At 44.4% G+C, this 22652-nt stretch overlaps 1 protein-coding gene across 6 annotated transcripts in view; it reads right to left on the minus strand.

Annotated features, from left to right (window-relative positions):
• The window catches only part of LOC126365983 (lipopolysaccharide-induced tumor necrosis factor-alpha factor homolog), a 75267-nt gene that overhangs the window by 47213 nt on the left and 5402 nt on the right, over window positions 1-22652 (minus strand). For 2 of the 6 annotated variants that reach the window (XR_007566291.1, XM_050008797.1), the window contains one exon: window positions 6061-6165. The exons of 2 other annotated variants lie outside the window; for them this stretch is intronic. The gene's annotated coding sequence lies outside the window, so the exon portion shown is untranslated. Of the gene's footprint in view, window positions 1-6060; window positions 6169-7252; window positions 7431-22652 lie in introns of those variants that run through there. 2 more of the 6 variants (XR_007566292.1, XR_007566290.1) reach the window with 2 other exon arrangements.

The raw sequence follows: 22652 nt of genomic DNA on the forward strand, positions 1-22652 counted from the left end.
CAGGAAGAACAGCAGGAGCTATGCTGTGTGGTGTAACGAATCTTCCTCCACCACCTTCAAAATTTGACATGTACAACTATGCATAAGGCTCTGCAGCTGAAGATGCAGGCAAAAAAACTATGGTTGAAGCTGCAGAAGAAGTAGTCAAAGAAAATGAAAATTCCCGTGACCTCACAGTATCTTCGGGTGGCACATGGTAGAAACGGGGCAATATCTCCAACAATGTCTTGTTATGGTACAGCTAGAAGTGTTGACACTGGAAAGTTGATTGACGAGGCTGTTATGTGAAAATACCATCACTGTGCTATTAAACTGAATAACGAACATAGTGATAAGTGTGCAGCAAATTACTCATGCAACAGTGGTGGTATGGAGGTTGATTCATTGATCACCCTTCTCAGTGGTATAAAGTAGGTTATATGTATTACTTGGAGGAAGGTGATTCAAAAGCCTTGAAACATATTATGGAAAGAAAATGTTGAGATACAGAAGGTCAAACGTGTTGACCACGTTCACAAAAGAATGAGAGCTAGGATTAGAGGTCTGAAGACGACAATGAAAAGTAAAATGCTAGGTGATGGGAAAAAATTAGATGGTAAATGGAGGCTGACTGATGCTGCGATAGACTGTATTCAGAACTGTTATGGTCTGGCTATCAGACAAAATACAAAGCTGTATGGACACTGTTTTTCCAGATTGCCCCTACAAACGAGCACACTAGTCACAGGTTATGTCCCGATGATCAAAACAGTTGATGTAAATAAATACAGGAAAAACAACAGGAGAGAATCACAATTATCACCACAGTTTACCTGCAGCAGTAATGGAGGAAATTAAGTCAGTCTTCAGAGATATTTTTGATGTAAACGTATTGAAGAAATGTCTTCACGGGAGAACTCATAAGCCAAATGAAAGTACGAACAGTGTGATATGGCTTCGTCTCCCAAAATCAGTGTTTATGGGTATCAACATGCTCCGTTTTGGTGTATATGATACCGTGGAATCATTTAACCAAGTTAACATCACAAATTGCTAGGTTCTTGAGCTACTAGGAATTCCTGTTGGCCCCCATATAGTGAGTGCGTTGTTGGCCTTAGATCAGGCTACGACACGAGATGCAGACATCTCAAAAGTTTAGTAAAGAAAAAACGGAAGATCAGAAGAGATGCTGTGAAAAGACTTCAGGATGCATTGAAAGATGAAGATGAAGACTGTAGCTATGCGCCAAGGCTGATTTAACTTCTAAGCCAATTCCTGAAGTTTCATTTCTCCACATTTAATGTACATCTTCTCATCTTTTACTGAAAACAGAACCATCAAATTTTCTGTGAGTTGTTAGACAGCTAATGTGTATGTACTGAAACAGTATTGTGTCCCTTACTCGTAAAATAAAAACTTACGGGCAATAACATGAAAAATCTTTTTTTTGAAAAGTGTAGCTCAGAGACAAAAAACATTAATATTCGAGTCTTCGAACAAGATTTTACATTGTCATTGTTTTAAAATTGACAGGATACATATGACTACAAACTTAAAAAAATTAACCCTCTAGCTAATATATATTCCGAGAAAAGGTATCTCATATCGCATATAATTTTACGTTGAGAAGCTGTCGATTCCGTGACTCTTTAATAACTGAGTAAAATGATGAACTCCTTTCCAACACATTGTTACGATCGTTATTCAAGAGAAATAGCGTGCAGTAGAGTGTTAAACCCTGTGTCTCATAAACTTAGTACTAAACCTCAACTGTGATACCGAGACGGTATTGTGGATAATACCCTAATTTAAGCATATTGTAAGGTCTGTATAGGTCAATGCAGATTATAAGGAGCGGCGGCCTTCCTGAGCGTGCTGATCTATGAAAGTTCAAATGGTTCAAATGGCTCTGAGCACTATGCGACTTAACTTCTGAGGTCATCAGTCGCCTAGAACTTAGAACTAATTAAACCTAACTAACCTAAGGACATCACACACATCAATGCCCGAGGCAGGATTCGAACCTGTGACCGTGGCGGTCGCTCAGTTCCAGGCTGAAGCGCCTAGAACCGCACGGCCACTCCGGCCGGCGATCTATGAAAGGCAGCACACACACTTGCTTCAGCAACGGCATCATTACAGTAAGGAGGAGTCATATTAAGATAAAACCTATAAATACTGAGAGCCCTCAGTTTTTAAACTACTGTGTTGTGTTATAGCGGGTGCTATACTTTGTGAGGAGTGTACCGTAGTTAATGTACTAATAATTCCAGGGACCACGAAAGGCTCTTTGTCTGTAGTGTTTACTGGATGAGACTGATTTTAACTATCCTGTTAGTTACATGATTATTGGGTAGAAGAAAGTTAAACTGGGACTTCGCAACAGATATCTATTACATATACAGGGTGTTCCAAAAAGGTACGGCCAAACTTTAAGGAAACATTCCTCACACACAAGTAAAGAAAAGATGTTATGTGGACATATGTCCGGAAACGCTTAATTTCCATGTTACAGCTCATTTTAGTTTTGTCCACCTACGCTCAATGGAGCACGTTATCATGATTTCATACGGAATAATCTACCTTTGCTGCTAGAGCATGTGCCTTTACCAGTACGACACAACATGTGGTTCATGCACAATGGAGCTCCTGCACATTTCAGTCGAAGTGTTCGTACGCTTCTCAACAAGACATTCGGTGACCAATGGATTTGTAGAGGCGGACCAATTCCATGGCCTCCACGATCTCCTGACCTCAACCTTCTTGACTTTCATTTATGGGGGCATTTGAAAGCTCCTGTCTACGCAACTCAGGTACCAAATGTAGAGACTCTTCGTGCTCGTATTGTGGACGGCTGTGATACATTCTCCAGGGCTGCATCAGCGCAACAGGGATTCCATGCGACGGAGGGTGGATGCATGTATCCTCGCTAACGGAGGACATTTTCAACATTTCCTGTAACAAAGTGTTTGAAGTCACGCTGGTACGTTCTGTTGCTGTGTGTTTCCATTCCATGATTAATGTGATTTGAAGAGAAGTAATACAATGAGCTCTAACATGGAAAGTAAGCGTTTCCAGACAAATGTCCACATAACATATTTTCTTTCTTTGTGTGTGAGGAATGTTTCCTGGAACTTTCGCCGTACGTTTTTGTAACACCCTGTATAGTGAGCTACAAAATGGATGAAACTGTAAAAGCCTTATTTGGCCCAGCTATTAGAGGGACGAAAAGACATAAGAAACGGGTAGGATGATCTAGATAAAGAAAGAATTTAAAGATGGTAAGGAAGATTTAAAGAAGGAGATACTTACTCTGTTCAAAAGGAGAAAGATGATAAAAATCTAATAATCGAACTGGAGGATGCGGGACAGGAGCAAGAAATAATCCGTTCTGGGGATGCCTTATCAGGTGTTAATGTTAGTGCTGACTTAGCAGTAGCAGAGACGGATAACTCATGTATGTTGAAAAGTGTGTGAATCGGTGGGTCACAATATAGCATTAGAGGAAGCTGTTAGCAAGGAGGTATTAACAAGTGAAGATGAAAAAGTAGCAGAGGACGAGGCTATCATGGTATGTGAAACTGGTAGCTATGAAGTAGTTTTATGTAAGACAGAAGTGGAGAATAGAAATTCTAAAGAATAGGCTGTGGTTAAGACTGACCAGAAAATTGCTTACCCTAAACTTCAGACAGAGGATCATGTTCTGATTAGAGATAATGTTAGAAGTTCTAGAGGCAGCACGTAGAAAAATTATTCCATCTTCATGTAGGTCCATTTGCAACACTATATGTTCCACATCCTACTACATTCACGTTAAAGGAAGTGCTTTCAAATATCATGATAGGGAACTTCCATTTAGGAAACTATGTAACTGTTCGTTTTCAATCTCAGTCCTTAGATGAGGAAGTCCAAAGTGTAACTAAATGTGAAAGGATAGATTACTCTGTCAACACCTTTGATGTGCACTATAAACCGAAAGAAATATGTGCAGAGATATAAGCAATATTGAGTCTAGTAATACTGGTTATGATAATAAAGAGACAGAAACGGAAAGTGTACCGAATGTATTTGAGGACTGTGTGAATAGCTTTTTAGTAAATTATGTGTATTTTATGTCGACAGAGAGAGAAATAATTTAGAGAAGAGATTAGTAGATTTTACAAAATACAAAATTAATTACTGTGCTGCTATGGAAATGACAGATCTCGTTGTGTTACTTGTGATTAGAATACAGAGACGAAAATAGGAGGAATTTGAAATAGAAGGAAGGAGGCCAAAAATCTACAAAAAATTGTAGATTTTATTTTGTGTCAGTAAGTGGCTACTGATATTACTGAAGCCAGGGGACTCAATGAAGCGCAGTTAAAATGCCCGTCCTAAAAGTGTAAGCTTTTTCCATAATTTTAGGAAATTTACCCTGATTTAGATTTTCAAAGCGGGAAATTTTTGGATTTAATCTGTCGAATGCTTGGAGAGTACTTATTTACTGATAATGGTGTTTATTCATAAATTCCGTAAGGTTATGGAGAGTAAAAAGTTAGGACTACTACACTCCTGGAAATGGAAAAAAGAACACATTGACACCGGTGTGTCAGACCCACCATACTTGCTCCGGACACTGCGAGAGGGCTGTACAAGCAATGATCACACGCACGGCACAGCGGACACACCAGGAACCGCGGTGTTGGCCGTCGAATGGCGCTAGCTGCGCAGCATTTGTGCACCGGCGCCGTCAGTGTCAGCCAGTTTGCCGTGGCATACGGAGCTCCATCAAAGTCTTTAACACTGGTAGCATGCCGCGACAGCATGGACGTGAACCGTATGTGCAGTTGAGGGACTTTGAGCGAGGGCGTATAGTGGGCATGCGGGAGGCCGGGTGGACGTACCGCCGAATTGCTCAACACTTGGGGCGTGAGGTCTCCACAGTACATCGATGTTGTCGCCAGTGGTCGGCGGAAGGTGCATGTGCCCGTCGACCTGGGACCGGACCGCAGAGACGCACGGATTCACGCCAAGACCGTAGGATCCTACGCAGTGCCGTAGGGGACCGCACCACCACTTCCCAGCAAATTAGGGACACTGTTGCTCCTGGGGTATCGGCGAGAACCATTCGCAACCGTCTCCATGAAGCTGGGCTACGGTCCCGCACACCGTTAGGCCGTCTTCCGGTCACGCCCCAACATCGTGCAGCCCGCCTCCAGTGGTGTCGCGACAGGCGTGAATGGAGGGACGAATGGAGACGTGTCGTCTTCAGCGATGAGAGTCGCTTCTGCCTTGGTGCCAATGATGGTCGTATGCGTGTTTGGCGCCGTGCAGGTGAGCGCCACAATCAGGACTGCATACGACCGAGGCACACAGGGCCAGCACCCAGCATCATGGTGTGGGGAGCAATCTCCTACACTGACCGTACCCCTCTGGTGATCGTCGAGGGGACACTGAATAGTGCACGGTACATCCAAACCGTCATCGAACCCATCGTTCTACCATTCCTAGACCGGCAAAGGAACTTGCTGTTCCAACAGGACAATGCACGTCCGCTCTAGAAGGTGTAAGTCAACTACCGTGGCCAGCAAGATCTCCGGATCTGTCCCCCATTGAGCATGTTTGGGACTGGATGAAGCGTCGTCTCACGCGGTCTGCACGTCCAGCACGAACGCTGGTCCAACTGAGGCGCCAGGTGGAAATGGCATGGCAAGCCGTTCCACAGGACTACATCCAGCATCTCTACGATAGTCTCCATGGGAGAATAGCAGCCTGCATTGCTGCGAAAGGTGGATATACACTGTACTAGTGCCGACATTGTGCATGCTCTGTTGCCTGTGTCTATGTGCCTGTGGTTCTGTCAGTGTGATCATGTGATGTATCTGACCCCAGGAATGTGTCAATAGTTTCCCCTTCCTGGGACAATGAATTCACGGTGTACTTATTTCAATTTCCAGGACTGTATAAAGATGCAGGGCGTTACAAGTACAGGGACAGATATTGTGATAATTGGTACCTTAAATATGTACCCAAGTCAGTGTGTTAGTTGTTTTTCTGTGGGTCTATGTCCTTTCGAAAACATACTGCATAATTTGTTACCTGATATTGTTTGTGCAGTTGCAACTGCGAAGCAGAGTGGGCTACACCTGTCAGCGTGGACTATCCAGTTTGCGTCCACGTATCCACACGCCAGGTCCTGATCTGCTGCTAAGGGTAAAATAAACATTAATGGCTTGCTTGTGCCATTTATAATTAGAAGTATTAACGACGCTAAAAACATACTACTCGTAGTAGTTGCAATTATTAGTACGCAAATGGATTTTTCAGTACACTGTCCTCAGTCATCAGTAGAAATATCTGTACTTATTCCCCAACACCCTGCATATTTAAAGATATGTCGGTTTGATACACATATGAATGCAAAAACACAGGAGGTGGGCTATAGTCTGAGTTGAAATATATTTACGTACTTTGCCTGGTATTCAGTTGTTAGTGGATGTAACAATAGTGAGGGATCAGGGTTAATTTTTGGGAGCCAGTACTAAGAACCTGGGATAAACTTTATACAGGACTGACGACCAGCACTATCCTGATTCCCAGTGAAAAATTGTCTGAGACAGACTTTTTCTTTCTTTCTTCGGCTCTGATCTCTTTTACTACGTTCTTTCTTTCTCACTCCCTCTCATTCTAGAAGTTCCGGACTGCACCTCCCTCTTTCCACTATGCAAACTCTTACTGAGACACTCTTTTCATTCTCGCCAGTATATGCTACACAAGTTTTCTTTGAAACTGAGAAACTGTTACGACGTAAAGAGCTATTGTAAAGTCAGTCAATAAGCACTCGTTTCCAAATCTAAGGAAGTGATTAAAAGTTCCGGTTTAGTGGAAGTGTAACACAGTTATTACTGTCGTTGGAAACTGGAGAAAGCTGCATTAAATAAAAATAAAATTAGAAGACTTTTTTTCTATAACAAGAAGAAAATCTTGTGTTTTGAGATGGGAAATTGAATCCGTCTGAAGAAATGAAGTACGGTTTTTCAAGCATCTTCGAAAATTAATTGGTATTTCGTCTCCTCTGCACGAAGAATAAGTGTCTATGTTTTCATGTGGAGGTAATTATTCCAAAAAATGAATAATGAAAACAGAAAAAAACTATCTCTGCTCGTAGAGAAAATTACAGAAAGAGAATAATCAAATTAAATGTCACTTCTTCAGTGGTTATCTAGTGAGTTATGTTTCTGAAGTACAATGAAACTAAAAAGCTTTCTGAATTACAACTATAACAACAAACCTTGAGGCACACAGAACAAAATTAAATTCGTGCTGGTTACTGGTTTAATCGTTGGAATTTAGTTGCCACTATTAGAATACGCCCATTACTGAGTGACATTCAGAAAGTTCGCTAACATCTGCACAGTTACGATGTTGTTGAGCGATGGAGTTTCCAGTCCATATGAGCACTAGATACTGCTGATGCTCTGATGCATAGCTCGACCAAGGCATGCACCATGTGGGCGATAATGTACGTAGTCGCCAGATGTTTTGTGGGTGGACACCGGTAATCTGTCAGTAGGGCTGCATCCGAGCTGAAACGTCAGGGAATCGTCTGATTAACCATAACAAACACGCCCACTGTGTGGTGTCCAATACCAGCTTCTGCTCTTAAGTGTCATCCTCCTGGCGTAAATACTACGACCTGGTAGATGTGAGACTGACTCGGTGCAACTTTGCTTTCGTTGGTTTGGTTTGATAGATACTTCTATACCAGGTCATCCTTATGTCGAAAGGTAAAATCGGGGATGTTTATTGTGTCCTCGAGTCGGAAATTTCTTTTCTATTCCCCTTAACCATTGTTAGAGGAACTCAAAGAAGGGGGGGGGCGACATTTAACATTATACCATTTTTTATAAGCTAGTGAACATAAAAAAACATTGTCAAAGGTATGAAAAAACACTACGTACTGTAACCTAAAGCACCTTGCTTGAAAATCACAAAAAAATGTATGTTGCGTCTTTTTTAAGTTTTTTAAAAGAAATGCTTACATATTTCCCGTTCTGCCCTACACACGGAGCGGAATGCGATAAGATACATTTCGTGATATTATTGAATAAACGTTGAAATTATTAGGGATATCCTCTTAAAACAAAGAATTAATTAATATGAAATCTTCATCAAAATCATATCGAGCGAGGTGGTGCAGTGGTTAGCACACTGGACCTGCATTCTAGAGGATGACGGTTCAAATCCCCGTCCGGCCACCCAAATTTAAGTTTTCCGTGATTTTCCTAAATGTCTCCAGGAAAATTTCGGGATGGTTCCTTTGAAAACCCTTTCCCCACCACCGGTAATTCAAGCTACTGTTACGTCTCTAATGATCTCACTGTCTACGGGACGTTAAACTCGAATCGCCTACTCCTCTCCCCCTCCAAAAATATCATTAACGACAAGAAAATATTTTAATGCCATTTTGGAAAATGTGCAGTTAATTTTAATACTTAATATGCAATTAATGTTAGTGCTACTTTATCGACTCTCGTCACTCGTGAACCGGGCATAATTTCTGGCTTGCGAACAGACACTGTAGTATGCCTACAGATAAATTCTATAACACTATCTTAGTCATCTAGACAAGTTTCTTTGTCAAAAATGTGTTGTAAGCCATTTCTATCTTTTGGTTGATAGACTAATGATCTGACAATGAGATGTTTCATCGTTGAATTAAAGACTCTGCTCTAGATATACGTTTAGCAGTTATTTTACAGTCACCGCTTAGGAGTGTAATGACTCGTATGTTAGACATCGTAGGTAAGTGCTCCCGTCGTTTCGGAACTAAAACAAAAGGCAGGAGGGATTGCGCCATCATTTTTAATTACGTTTGATATGTCGTGTTATATTACCTGTAACATCCAAGTAGGTGTGATAAAATTCGTCTGGCAACTCTCATTACCCGGCGATTTGTCACTTGAAAACGTTTTTAAGATGTCTTTCACGTCATCTGGAGTAGAGAGATCACTAACATGCTGTCGGTCGTTTCTCGTAAGAAGCTGCGAGATAATTTGTGAAAACTCTGATATCGCGATGTCGTCAGCGTCAGCCTTCTAGTATAATTGTGAAAAATGGCAGCGCATCTCGGCCTGAATCTCCCACACATACCAGCACCCGTTTCAGCATCGATAGTAGTCCTCGGCTGGGCTGCTTTGTACTAGGGACAGGGGTTGTCGCCAAAGCAACCAATTTCCGTTAACATAGATTTTTTTCATTTCAATTTTAAACTACTTTCATGCTCAGTCAGTCTAGTAGTTATAGCTCTACCTGACTGAGCTACACGTAATTTGCCTCACAGATCGCAGGAAATTCTATAAATTCTACCAGCAGGTGGGCAACCGTATTCCTGAATGAGATTTTCACTCTGCAGCGGAGTGTGCGCTGATATGAAACTTCCTGGCAGATTAAAACTGTGTGCCCGACCGAGACTCGAACTCGGGACCTTTGCCTTTCGCGGGCAAGTGCTCTACCAACTGAGCTACCGAAGCACGACTCACGTCCGGTACTCACAGCTTTACTTCTGCCAGTATCCGTCTCCTACCTTCCAAACTTTACAGAAGCTCTTCTGCGAAACTTGCAGAACTAGCACTCCTGAAAGAAAGGATATTGCGGAGACATGGCTTAGCCACAGCCTGGGGGATGTTTCCAGAATGAGATTTTCACTCTGCAGCGGAGTGTGCGCTGATATGAAACTTCCTGGCAGATTAAAACTGTGTGCCCGACCGAGACTCGAACTCGGGACCTTTGCCTTTCGCGGGCAAGTGCTCTACCAACTGAGCTACCGAAGCACGACTCACGTCCGGTACTCACAGCTTTACTTCTGCCAGTATCCGTCTCCTACCTTCCAAACTTTACAGAAGCTCTTCTGCGAAACTTGCAGAACTAGCACTCCTGAAAGAAAGGATATTGCGGAGACATGGCTTAGCCACAGCCTGGGGGATGTTTCCAGAATGAGATTTTCACTCTGCAGCGGAGTGTGCGCTGATATGAAACTTCCTGGCAGATTAAAACTGTGTGCCCGACCGAGACTCGAACTCGGGACCTTTGCCTTTCGCGGGCAAGTGCTCTACCAACTGAGCTACCGAAGCACGACTCACGTCCGGTACTCACAGCTTTACTTCTGCCAGTATCCGTCTCCTACCTTCCAAACTTTACAGAAGCTCTTCTGCGAAACTTGCAGAACTAGCACTCCTGAAAGAAAGGATATTGCGGAGACATGGCTTAGCCACAGCCTGGGGGATGTTTCCAGAATGAGATTTTCACTCTGCAGCGGAGTGTGCGCTGATATGAAACTTCCTGGCAGATTAAAACTGTGTGCCCGACCGAGACTCGAACTCGGGACCTTTGCCTTTCGCGGGCAAGTGCTCTACCAACTGAGCTACCGAAGCACGACTCACGTCCGGTACTCACAGCTTTACTTCTGCCAGTATCCGTCTCCTACCTTCCAAACTTTACAGAAGCTCTTCTGCGAAACTTGCAGAACTAGCACTCCTGAAAGAAAGGATATTGCGGAGACATGGCTTAGCCACAGCCTGGGGGATGTTTCCAGAATGAGATTTTCACTCTGCAGCGGAGTGTGCGCTGATATGAAACTTCCTGGCAGATTAAAACTGTGTGCCCGACCGAGACTCGAACTCGGGACCTTTGCCTTTCGCGGGCAAGTGCTCTACCAACTGAGCTACCGAAGCACGACTCACGTCCGGTACTCACAGCTTTACTTCTGCCAGTATCCGTCTCCTACCTTCCAAACTTTACAGAAGCTCTTCTGCGAAACTTGCAGAACTAGCACTCCTGAAAGAAAGGATATTGCGGAGACATGGCTTAGCCACAGCCTGGGGGATGTTTCCAGAATGAGATTTTCACTCTGCAGCGGAGTGTGCGCTGATATGAAACTTCCTGGCAGATTAAAACTGTGTGCCCGACCGAGACTCGAACTCGGGACCTTTGCCTTTCGCGGGCAAGTGCTCTACCAACTGAGCTACCGAAGCACGACTCACGTCCGGTACTCACAGCTTTACTTCTGCCAGTATCCGTCTCCTACCTTCCAAACTTTACAGAAGCTCTTCTGCGAAACTTGCAGAACTAGCACTCCTGAAAGAAAGGATATTGCGGAGACATGGCTTAGCCACAGCCTGGGGGATGTTTCCAGAATGAGATTTTCACTCTGCAGCGGAGTGTGCGCTGATATGAAACTTCCTGGCAGATTAAAACTGTGTGCCCGACCGAGACTCGAACTCGGGACCTTTGCCTTTCGCGGGCAAGTGCTCTACCAACTGAGCTACCGAAGCACGACTCACGTCCGGTACTCACAGCTTTACTTCTGCCAGTATCCGTCTCCTACCTTCCAAACTTTACAGAAACTCTTCTGCGAAACTTGCAGAACTAGCACTCCTGAAAGAAAGGATATTGCGGAGACATGGCTTAGCCACAGCCTGGGGGATGTTTCCAGAATGAGATTTTCACTCTGCAGCGGAGTGTGCGCTGATATGAAACTTCCTGGCAGATTAAAACTGTGTGCCCGACCGAGACTCGAACTCGGGACCTTTGCCTGCCAGGAAGTTTCATATCAGCGCACACTCCGCTGCAGAGTGAAAATCTCATTCTGGAAACATCCCCCAGGCTGTGGCTAAGCCATGTCTCCGCAATATCCTTTCTTTCAGGAGTGCTAGTTCTGCAAGTTTCGCAGAAGAGCTTCTGTAAAGTTTGGAAGGTAGGAGACGGATACTGGCAGAAGTAAAGCTGTGAGTACCGGACGTGAGTCGTGCTTCGGTAGCTCAGTTGGTAGAGCACTTGCCCGCGAAAGGCAAAGGTCCCGAGTTCGAGTCTCGGTCGGGCACACAGTTTTAATCTGCCAGGAAGTTTCATATCAGCGCACACTCCGCTGCAGAGTGAAAATCTCATTCTGGAAACATCCCCCAGGCTGTGGCTAAGCCATGTCTCCGCAATATCCTTTCTTTCAGGAGTGCTAGTTCTGCAAGTTTCGCAGAAGAGCTTCTGTAAAGTTTGGAAGGTAGGAGACGGATACTGGCAGAAGTAAAGCTGTGAGTACCGGACGTGAGTCGTGCTTCGGTAGCTCAGTTGGTAGAGCACTTGCCCGCGAAAGGCAAAGGTCCCGAGTTCGAGTCTCGGTCGGGCACACAGTTTTAATCTGCCAGGAAGTTTCATATCAGCGCACACTCCGCTGCAGAGTGAAAATCTCATTCTGGAAACATCCCCCAGGCTGTGGCTAAGCCATGTCTCCGCAATATCCTTTCTTTCAGGAGTGCTAGTTCTGCAAGTTTCGCAGAAGAGCTTCTGTAAAGTTTGGAAGGTAGGAGACGGATACTGGCAGAAGTAAAGCTGTGAGTACCGGACGTGAGTCGTGCTTCGGTAGCTCAGTTGGTAGAGCACTTGCCCGCGAAAGGCAAAGGTCCCGAGTTCGAGTCTCGGTCGGGCACACAGTTTTAATCTGCCAGGAAGTTTCATATCAGCGCACACTCCGCTGCAGAGTGAAAATCTCATTCTGGAAACATCCCCCAGGCTGTGGCTAAGCCATGTCTCCGCAATATCCTTTCTTTCAGGAGTGCTAGTTCTGCAAGTTTCGCAGAAGAGCTTCTGTAAAGTTTGGAAGGTAGGAGACGGATACTGGCAGAAGTAAAGCTGTGAGTACCGGACGTGAGTCGTGCTTCGGTAGCTCAGTTGGTAGAGCACTTGCCCGCGAAAGGCAAAGGTCCCGAGTTCGAGTCTCGGTCGGGCACACAGTTTTAATCTGCCAGGAAGTTTCATATCAGCGCACACTCCGCTGCAGAGTGAAAATCTCATTCTGGAAACATCCCCCAGGCTGTGGCTAAGCCATGTCTCCGCAATATCCTTTCTTTCAGGAGTGCTAGTTCTGCAAGTTTCGCAGAAGAGCTTCTGTAAAGTTTGGAAGGTAGGAGACGGATACTGGCAGAAGTAAAGCTGTGAGTACCGGACGTGAGTCGTGCTTCGGTAGCTCAGTTGGTAGAGCACTTGCCCGCGAAAGGCAAAGGTCCCGAGTTCGAGTCTCGGTCGGGCACACAGTTTTAATCTGCCAGGAAGTTTCAACCGTATTCCTAGTCTAAAAAGCTGGAGTATATTTCCTGGAGTTTAGTTTCCTACATTTAGGGTGGGGGGGGGGGGCATTTGTTATCGGCATGATTTTGTGCTGTCTGAGGTGGATGTAGGAATTCTGTTATCTTCTGTCTCTTCTTTCTGCTGAACATGTTACATAAAACCAGAAAAAATCCAGGGGAGACATAAAATATAAGGACGGCAACAGAAACATGATAAAGCAAAATTATTTCCATTTTCAACAGGCTCTGTACAATCATCCAAAAGTGTTAGTAATGGGGCCCCCATTAAGTCCCTTATAAGCTGAATCTTTTGTGGATAATTTTGAGCAAACATTTCTATATAAAGAGGCTCTAAGCTCTAAAATACAGTACAAGAATAGGTATGTGAATGATGTGTGGTGCTTGTGGACATGTACCACAAGAGAATTAAGTAAATTTTTTCAACATTTGAATTCAAACCACCGTAAAATCAAATTTACAATGGGGCTGGGAGGAGATTCCATTAACTTTTCAGACCCCACCATTGAAATCATTAAGTAACAGCATTTATTTAAAATGTACAGGAAAGTAACTTCAACAGACAACGTAATAACAGCCAGTTCCCAGCATCCCATAACACAAACAGCCTTCCACTCCATGGTGCACCACCTACTATCTACACCACAAACCAAACCAGGTTTTTGAAAAAAAAAACAGTTGAAAATAATTAAAGAAATAGCATACAGCAATGGTTATAGTCCTACCCTAATGGACAACATACTTCGCAAAGAGAAGAGACACAAGAACCTGCACTCCTTTATCCACCTTAGACAGCAAAAAACCACAACGATAACCAATGGGCCCGTGTATTATATGGGCGTAGGACTTCACAGGTTCTTGGCAGCTTTTTACGCTAAGAATAATGTTCCCATCTTTGGAACAGAGTGGAATTTACAGAATTTCCTGTAATCTGTGTGACAAATTATATGCATCTCATTTAGGCAGGGCATTAACTATTAAACTGACTGAGAATGAAAGGAGTTGGAGACTAAAGAAGGATTCTACATTTGCTGAACATGTTTAGAATGAACGTCAATCATATAATGTGAAACGTGATGTTCCCCATCAAGGAACTAAATGCAGAAAACTTAATTATTAGACATTATAGCCATTAATAAACGCCAGTCAAAGAATCCTGACCTGATCGTTAATGACCAAACACAGTTCCGTTACTCACCCTCATCAGAGTAACACCAGCCAGTTGTTATTACTCTTCCCATTAGACAATAAGCTTGTTATAACTTCCACACACACAATCTATAGACTTTTTTCTCGCCCCTCAAACCTCACCCTCCTTTTTTCGTTCTGTTCCTCACATACACCAGTTTATCCGTAAGACATAGTATCCTGGGCCTTTTTCACTTGAATAACATTGTTAGCTATTGCGTTCATGTAGTTTTAATACTTGAATATACTGTAATGTGAGATCTATTTCTGCAGAACCTCTTCAGGTATTACATTACACACGTGTTTTGTATCGATATAGTCATAGAATATCACATGTTTTTGTTCAACAATCTTTCTACAGGTATGAATTCTTACTGAAGTCGTGTGGACTATCTGTTTAGTATTAAGTTATGTGACAATGGCATACGAAGCCGAAAGCCAGTTGATAACGAAATGTTAAATAAATAACTCTGGAACACTAATATGGTATATTGAAGTTATTAATACGTCTACGATCCTCCAAGAACCAAGGGAATATTCTACAAATATTAAAAAAGAACTGTCATAACTGACACCAAACTATGACCGAATAGTACCGGATATTCAGAACTAAAACACTGGTGTCGGTTCTAGCCGCAGGTTTTTTCCCATCCCTCTTTTGCACTCCCGCATCTGATGGAACAGGGAGGGTTCCTCACCTGCCATGTGACCAAAGGTCTGACCGCCCCCGATATACCTTCTTAATTCTACTCTTCTTGCTGCCAGCAGGCTACTTTTCACTTTTTTGATTTGAAGAAGATGGGTAGAGTAGCTGTGACATGACTGAATCGTCCAAACAACGCTGGAAAATTTTTTGCACAGAGCTTGCCCAGAATGTGTCTGGTTGCTGTAATCTTGCAGTGTTTTGCGCAGCACAGACTACGCGTATTCTGTCCACCAAGACAACGTCGTCATACACTGACCCCATTTCTGAAAAGTTAATTACCAGCGGTTTCAAACTGAGGTCGCAAAGTTGACGCGTATTATTTTTCCACGGATTCGTGTTACTGCTGTTTTCTAAGCCAAATTGAAATGAGAGGCATTGGCAAAATGATCAGAGAAAACTCCTGGGTAGACATCAGTCGTGCTGACCCAGTTCTTGTAATATTTGATGACATAGATCCAATCTCTTCTACTCTTGGCATCTGCATGAAAGTAAATAAGTCGCGAGGTATAGGTGGAATCCAAGTTCGGTTTTACAGGGAGTTCCCTGCGGCCTCACCTTCTTACTTAGCTTGAATTTATAGCGCATCTCTCACCCAGTGCTAAGTCGCAAGCGACTGGAAAGAAGCGCAGGTGACTCCTGTACATCAGGAAGGTAAAAGAAGGGACATGCAAAATTACAGATCAATATCCTTCATATCGGTTTGCTGCAAAACTCTTGAACACATTCTGAGCTCGAATATAATAAATTTCGTTGAGACGGAGAAGCTTCTGTCCACAAATCATCATGGATTTAGAAAGCATCGCTCTTGCGAAATTCAGCTTGCGGTTTTCTCATATGGTACTCTCTTTCAAATTCTGAAGGTAGCAGGGATAAAATACAGGGAGCGAAAGGCTATTTACAATTTGTACAGAAACCAGATGGCAGTTATAAGAGTCGAGGGGTATGAAAGGGAAGCAAGGGTTGGGAAAGGAGTGAGACAGGGTTGTAGCCTCTCCCCGATGTTATTCAATCTGTATATTGAGCAAGCAGTAAACGAAACAAAAGAAAAATTTGGGGTAGGTATTAAAACCCTTGGAGAAGAAATAAAAACTTTCAGGTTCGCTGATGACACTGTAATTCTGTCAGAGACAGCAAAGGACTTGGAAGAGCAGTTGAACGGAATGGACAGTGTCTTGAAAGGAGGGTATAAGATGAATATCAACAAAAGCAAAACGAGGATAATGGAATGTGGTCGAATTAAGTCAGGTGATGCTGAGGGAATTAGATTAGGAAATGAGACACTTAAAGTAGTAAATGAGTTTTGCTATTTGGGGAGCAAAATCACTGATGATGGTCGAAGTACAGAAGATATAAAATGTAGACTGGCAATGGCAAGGAAAGCGTTTCTGAAGAAGAAAAATTTGTTAACATCGAGTATAGATTTAAACGTCAGGAAGTTGTTTCTGAAAGAATTTTTATGGAGTGTAGCCATGTATTGAAGTGAAACGTGGACGATAAATAGTTTAGACAAGAAGAGAATAGAAGCTTTAGAAATGTGGTGCTAGAGAAGAATGCTGAAGATTAGATGGGTAGATCACATAACTAATGAGGTATTGAATAGAATTGGGGAGAAGGGGAGCTTGTGGCACAACCTGACTAGAAGAAGGGATCGGTTGATAGGACATGTTCTGAGACATCGAGGGATCACCAATTTAGTATTGGAAGGCAGCGTGGAGGGTAAAAATCGTAGAGGAAGACCAAGAGATGAATACACTAAGCAGATTCAGAAGGATGTAGGTTGCAGTAGGTACTGGAAGATGAAGAATCTTGCACAGGATAGAGTAGCATGGAGAGCTGCATCAAACCAGTCTCCGGACTGAAGACAACCACAACAGCCTACAAACCATGTTTGCAGGGCAACAGGAGATTCCATATTCTTAGATTTCCGGAAACCGTTCGACACTGTGCCCCACTGCAGACTGTTGATGTGGGTCCCAGCAAACAGTTTTCTTTTCCAGATGTGTGACTGCCTCGAAGACTTTTAAAGTAGTATCAACGAGTGATCAACAGGAATATATATATCGTCCAGAATGTCCAGAGAGGTGTGACAGGACCACTCTTACTTTCTACACTCCTGGAAATGGAAAAAAGAACACATTGACACCGGTGTGTCAGACCCACCATACTTGCTCCGGACACTGCGACAGGGCTGTACAAGCAATGATCACACGCACGGCACAGCTGACACCCCAGGAACCGCGGTGTTGGCCGTCGAATGGCGCTGGCTGCGCAGCATTTGTGCACCGCCGCCGTCAGTGTCAGACAGTTTGCCGTGGCATACGGAGCTCCATCGCAGTCTTTAACACTGGTAGCATGCCGCGACAGCGTGGACGTGAACCGTATGTGCAGTTGACGGACTTTGAGCGAGGGCGTATAGTGGGCATGCGGGAGGCCGGGTGGACGTACCGCCGAATTGCTCAACACGTGGGGCGTGAGGTCTCCACAGTACATCGATGTTGTCGCCAGTGGTCGGCAGAAGGTGCACGTGCCCGTCGACCTGGGACCGGACCGCAGCGACGCACGGATGCACGCCAAGACCGTAGGATCCTACGCAGTGCCGTAGGGGACCGCACAGCCACTTCCCAGCAAATTAGGGACACTGTTGCTCTTGGGGTATCGGCGAGGACCATTTGCAACCGTCTCCATGAAGCTGGGCTACGGTCCCGCACACCGTTAGGCCGTGTTCAGCTCACGCCCCAACATCGTGTAGAACGCCTCCAGTGATGTCGCGACAGGCGTGAATGGAGGGACGAATGGAGACGTGTCGTCTTCAGCGATGAGAGTCGCTTCTGCCTTGGTGCCAATGATGGTCGTAAGCGTGTTTGGCGCCGTGCAGGTGAGCGCCACAATCAGGACTGCATACGACCGAGGCACACAGGGCCAACACACGGCATCATGGTGTGGGGAGCGATCTCCTACACTGGCCGTACACCTCCGGTGATCGTCGAGGGGACACTGAATAGTGTACAGTACATCCAAACCGTCATGAACCCATCGTTCTACCATTCCTAGACCGGCAAGGGAACTTGCTGTTCCAACAGGACAATGCACGTCCACATGTATCCCGTGCCACCCAACGTGCTCTAGAAGGTGTAAGTCAACTACCCTGGCCAGCAAGATGTCCGGATCTGTCCCCCATTGAGCATGTTTGGGACTGGATGAAGCGTCGTCTCACGCGGTCTGCACGTCCAGCACGAACGCTGGTCAAACTGAGGCGCCAGGTGGAAATGGCACGGCAAGCCGTTCCACAGGACTACATCCAGTATCTCTACTATCGTCTCCATGGGAGAATAGCAGCCTGCATTGCTCGGAAAAGTGGATATACACTGTACTAGTGCCGACATTGTGCATGCTCTGTTGCCTGTGTCTATGTGCCTGTGGTTCTGTCAGTGTGATCATGTGATGTATCTGATCCCAGGAATGTGTCAATAAAGTTTCCCCTTCCTGGGACAATGAATTCACGGTGTTCTTATTTCTATTTCCAGGAGTGTATATAGTACACTGCGGATGAGAAAGGATAATTTTTTCGAAACCCAGTTATTGTATCCCATTCGGACGAATAAGTTTTAAATTTCACTCAGATGTGCCTAGAACGTTCCTCTGTAATTATGCAAAAGTGTGACGCCCTGCGACGCCACTCTCAGACTGGACGACATTTCAATGATCAAGATATCGATACTGGTGAAAAAAGGCCACTCCTCAAGAGTTCATGTGATGTGTAAAGTGAAATATTATATCGGATTGCCACCAAATTTCAAACAATGATGTAAAAACGCCACCGTCTTCATGTCGCCCAACGGGAAGGTCATCACAGTTCCTCTTACCCACATTTCACCTCTTCTTTTGGTGCCTCTGTGAAGAATAACGCAGTGACGGAGTGGCCTAGGAAAAAAGTCCAGACAAACTGCCGCCGGGAACCGGTACGGAAAGATCTCATGTGATGGCATAAAGCGCGTCAATGAAGCTACTCTTTTCTCTCATGCACTGATTCCCACACATTTCGGGGACGAAAACGACAGTTGGCAGTGCAATGAGCAACAGGGCGATGCTCTTGACAACTTTTGACACTCCTGCCACATTCGCACGTTTCAATACCCTAAGGACATTGCGTGGCTCCATCCCCATTGAAAGTCATCGAACCCCTCTGGTGCGCAACATGATTGCAATTTCGTGCACAGGCTGGAACCACTACAGATAGTTCAAAACCATTCGCCGAAATTTGAACGTAATCAGAAGCAGCAACGGACGCTTGTGCTATTTCAGCCCTTCTATTTCGCGTCCTCCTCCGAATAATAGAAAAGAATCATTAATGATATGGAATGTTGCGCTGTTCTTCGCGAAATATTCATAGTGCCTTGTCATGTCGTGACTACTAGTTTTGCCACAGACATCAAAACGGCACTGAGTATCTTTTCCATTGATTTAGAAAAGGCGTTTGACGGGCTGAACCGTATTTATCTACGGGAATTTATGCAAAAATTGGATTTTCCTACAAAATTTACGGGTACAATCTTCTATATATTGCGCAACTCAAGCTCACGGGTATCAATGAGCAGCCTCTTCTCTGAACCGATACCTCTTAAAAGCGTGTCCTCTCTCCATGACGCTTTCTCTCAACCCCATGGAGCCTCTCATATAAGCATGAGTTGTTTGCAAATCGCAGAGACACGACGCTTCTGTCGGGCATATGCTGACGACCTCGCCATTTTCTTGTCCACACTCATCCACGATCGGGTGCCTCCATCAATCCTCGGAAAACGGTGCTCTTTCCAGTCATCAGCGCACATCAGAAAGTGACATAGGATGGTCCTTGGCTCTCCAAGTAGAACGAACGGAAGACACTTTGTGTTCGCATTCCAGCAAATTTAATGCAAACACCGGTTACAGACTGACGTCTTCATTAATTTCGAACTGGCGTCCTACTTTGTGTGAGATGATTTAAATCCTCGCTAAGGATAAGAAGTTGATCGTATCCAAGAAGCACGTGACAAAGTTTACAGTGAAAAGAAACGCTTCTAAAGCGCTTTTCAGGAGTGTCAGATGAAGAGTGGACATTGATAAACCGATCGTTCACAGTGCATGCCACGCCGATCCCACTGGGTTTGGTAGAGACGTAACAAATCTCTTATTTCTTTTGTCCGCAGCTCGTGGTCGTGCGGTAGCGATCTCGCGTCCCACGCCCGGGTTCCCGGGTTCGATTCCCGGCGGGGTCAGGGATTTTCTCTGCCTCGTGATGACTGGGTGTTGTGTGATGTCCTTAGGTTAGTTAGGTTTAAGTAGTTCTAAGTTCTAGGGGACTGATGACCATAGATGTTAAGTCCCATAGTGCTCATAACCATCTTATTTCTTCTTAATTGTGTAAGTAGGCTGTTCAGGTTTTTATGTTGGTAACGTACGTAGTGCCTTGTATGAAAATCGCTGACTGCTCTGTGTGCGGTCTGTGGCTGGTTGGACTCACTGTTGGAATATTCGCTTGCGTAGTGTTGGGTAGATGGATGTGAACAGCGCGTAGCGTTGGGCAGTTCGAGGTGAGCCGCCAGCAGTGGGGAGAGCGATGCCAGGGTTTGGGACGTTGCTCTGTGCAGACGATCTGGACGTGTGTCCGTCAGAAAAAGGAAATTTGTTTACTTGGATATCATAAAATTATATATATATATATATATATATATATATATATATATATATATATATATATATATATATATATATATAATGACTTTTGAACGCTGGTAAGGTAAATACATCTTTCATTTGCTAACTATGCCTTCCGTAGTTAGAAACTTTTATTTAGCTGGCAGTATTGGCGCTCGCTGTATTGTAGTAGTTCGAGTCACGAAGATATTTGTGAAGTAGATGATTCACGAAAGGTATAAGTTATTGTTAGTCAGAGCCATTCTCTTGTAGGGATTATTGAAAGTCAGATTGCGTTGCGCTAAACTATTCTGTGTCAGATTTGTCATGATCAGAATAAGTAAAGAGAAAAGTATCTGAGTACGTTGAGTTTTACTCAGCTGTTTGAAAAACAAATAACGTCAAAGTTTACCAGCACAGTCATTATTAATTTTTCAAACGAGTTTCAATTGAAACAGATGTGCCACACTTGGATTCTACATCGACGTTTAAAATTGACAGTGCCTGATGAGTAGACAGAGAGGTACAAATTGACACACATGATTGGAATAACATGGGGTTTTATTAGAACCCAAACAATACAAAAGTTCAAAAAATGTCCGAGAGATGGCTCTTCATCTGATCAGAATAGCAATAATTAGCATCACAAAGTAAGACAAAGCAAAGAGGATGTTCTTTACAGGAAATGCTCAATACGTCCACCATCATTTCTCAACAATAGCTGTATTGGAGGAATAATGTTGTGAAGAGCACTGTAAAGCATGTCCGGAGTTATAGTTGAGGCATTGGCGTCGGATGTTGTCTTTCAGCATCCCTAGAGATGTCGGTCGATCACGATACACTTGAGACTTCAGGTAACTCCAAAGCCAATAATCGCATGTACTGAGGTCTGGGGACCTGGGAGGCCAAGCGTGACGAAAGTGGTGGCTCAGCACTCGATCATCACCAAACGACGCGCATCTGTCGGCCATTTTGTTATTTTTTGGTTCTAATAAAACCCCGTGTCATTCCAAGCATGTATGTCAATTTTTACCTCTCTATCTACGTTATTCCGTGGTTTACTAAGTTTTCAAATTTATACTGACTTTTTGATCACCCGGTATATTGCACATCCTTGGTAGAAACCTCTTGGAGAAACAGTATCAGACTGAACATAGTGTAAAAAAAATTAAAACAGTTTTATCCTCGAAGTGATCCAATTTATGTTAATCGTTGTTAGTGAGGCGCTGGGCGCCTGCTCGCAATTGGAGAGAATGGTGCAGTGACATCAAAAATTTGAACGAAGTAATTTTACGTTTTCAAATCCTACAGGCAATCGCTCGATGGGATGGTCTGTGGCGTCCGTTCTTCCATCCTTATGCCTGTCTATGCAACCGACTGTGCGTCCACCTGAATTTCACAGTCAGCGGTGAGGAGGGGGGAGGGATGTGGGAAGTGTCAGTTTCCAGTGCTTGGATCATGAGGTGAGCGGTGTGCTCATGTGTGAGCCGCCGGTGGCGCCTGATATCAATTCTGGTACTAGTTGAACCCCTCTGACTGCGTTGCTAAGTAACGGATTATCGGGTATCTCCTGTGGTGAAGTTTTTGCAGCAACGCGAGGACGATGTACGTGTAAGTTGTCACACATCTCGCTGCATGGGGAAGGGTCTGCTCATGGGGCCGTTGGCAGGAGGTCGCCGGGGCTTGGCCGTTGGACGGAGTCGACCCTAGAATCGTGACTTGTGCCGAAGTGTCGTAGTGGGCTACTCCACTGGTTGGAATCGCTGGAGTTTACCTCACGATCCGCACCTTCACCCTCTGGAGAACCAACGCCTTGCTCTGTCTGCGAGATGACGAGGCCATACGCTTCAGTTCGTTTTGGGGAGTTCCCTAGTGCCTTGGCTGGTGGGCGTGGTACTGTTCGTCATACATGATTGGCTTCGATCTAATGCAGGAGCTGTGGTATGGTGTGTTCCACATTTGGCGGGCGTTGTCTTGTTTTTTGACAGCGA

This window comes from Schistocerca gregaria, chromosome 1 (genome assembly GCF_023897955.1).
Source record: "Schistocerca gregaria isolate iqSchGreg1 chromosome 1, iqSchGreg1.2, whole genome shotgun sequence".
In the NCBI taxonomy this organism is placed as follows: Eukaryota; Metazoa; Arthropoda; class Insecta; order Orthoptera; family Acrididae; genus Schistocerca; species Schistocerca gregaria.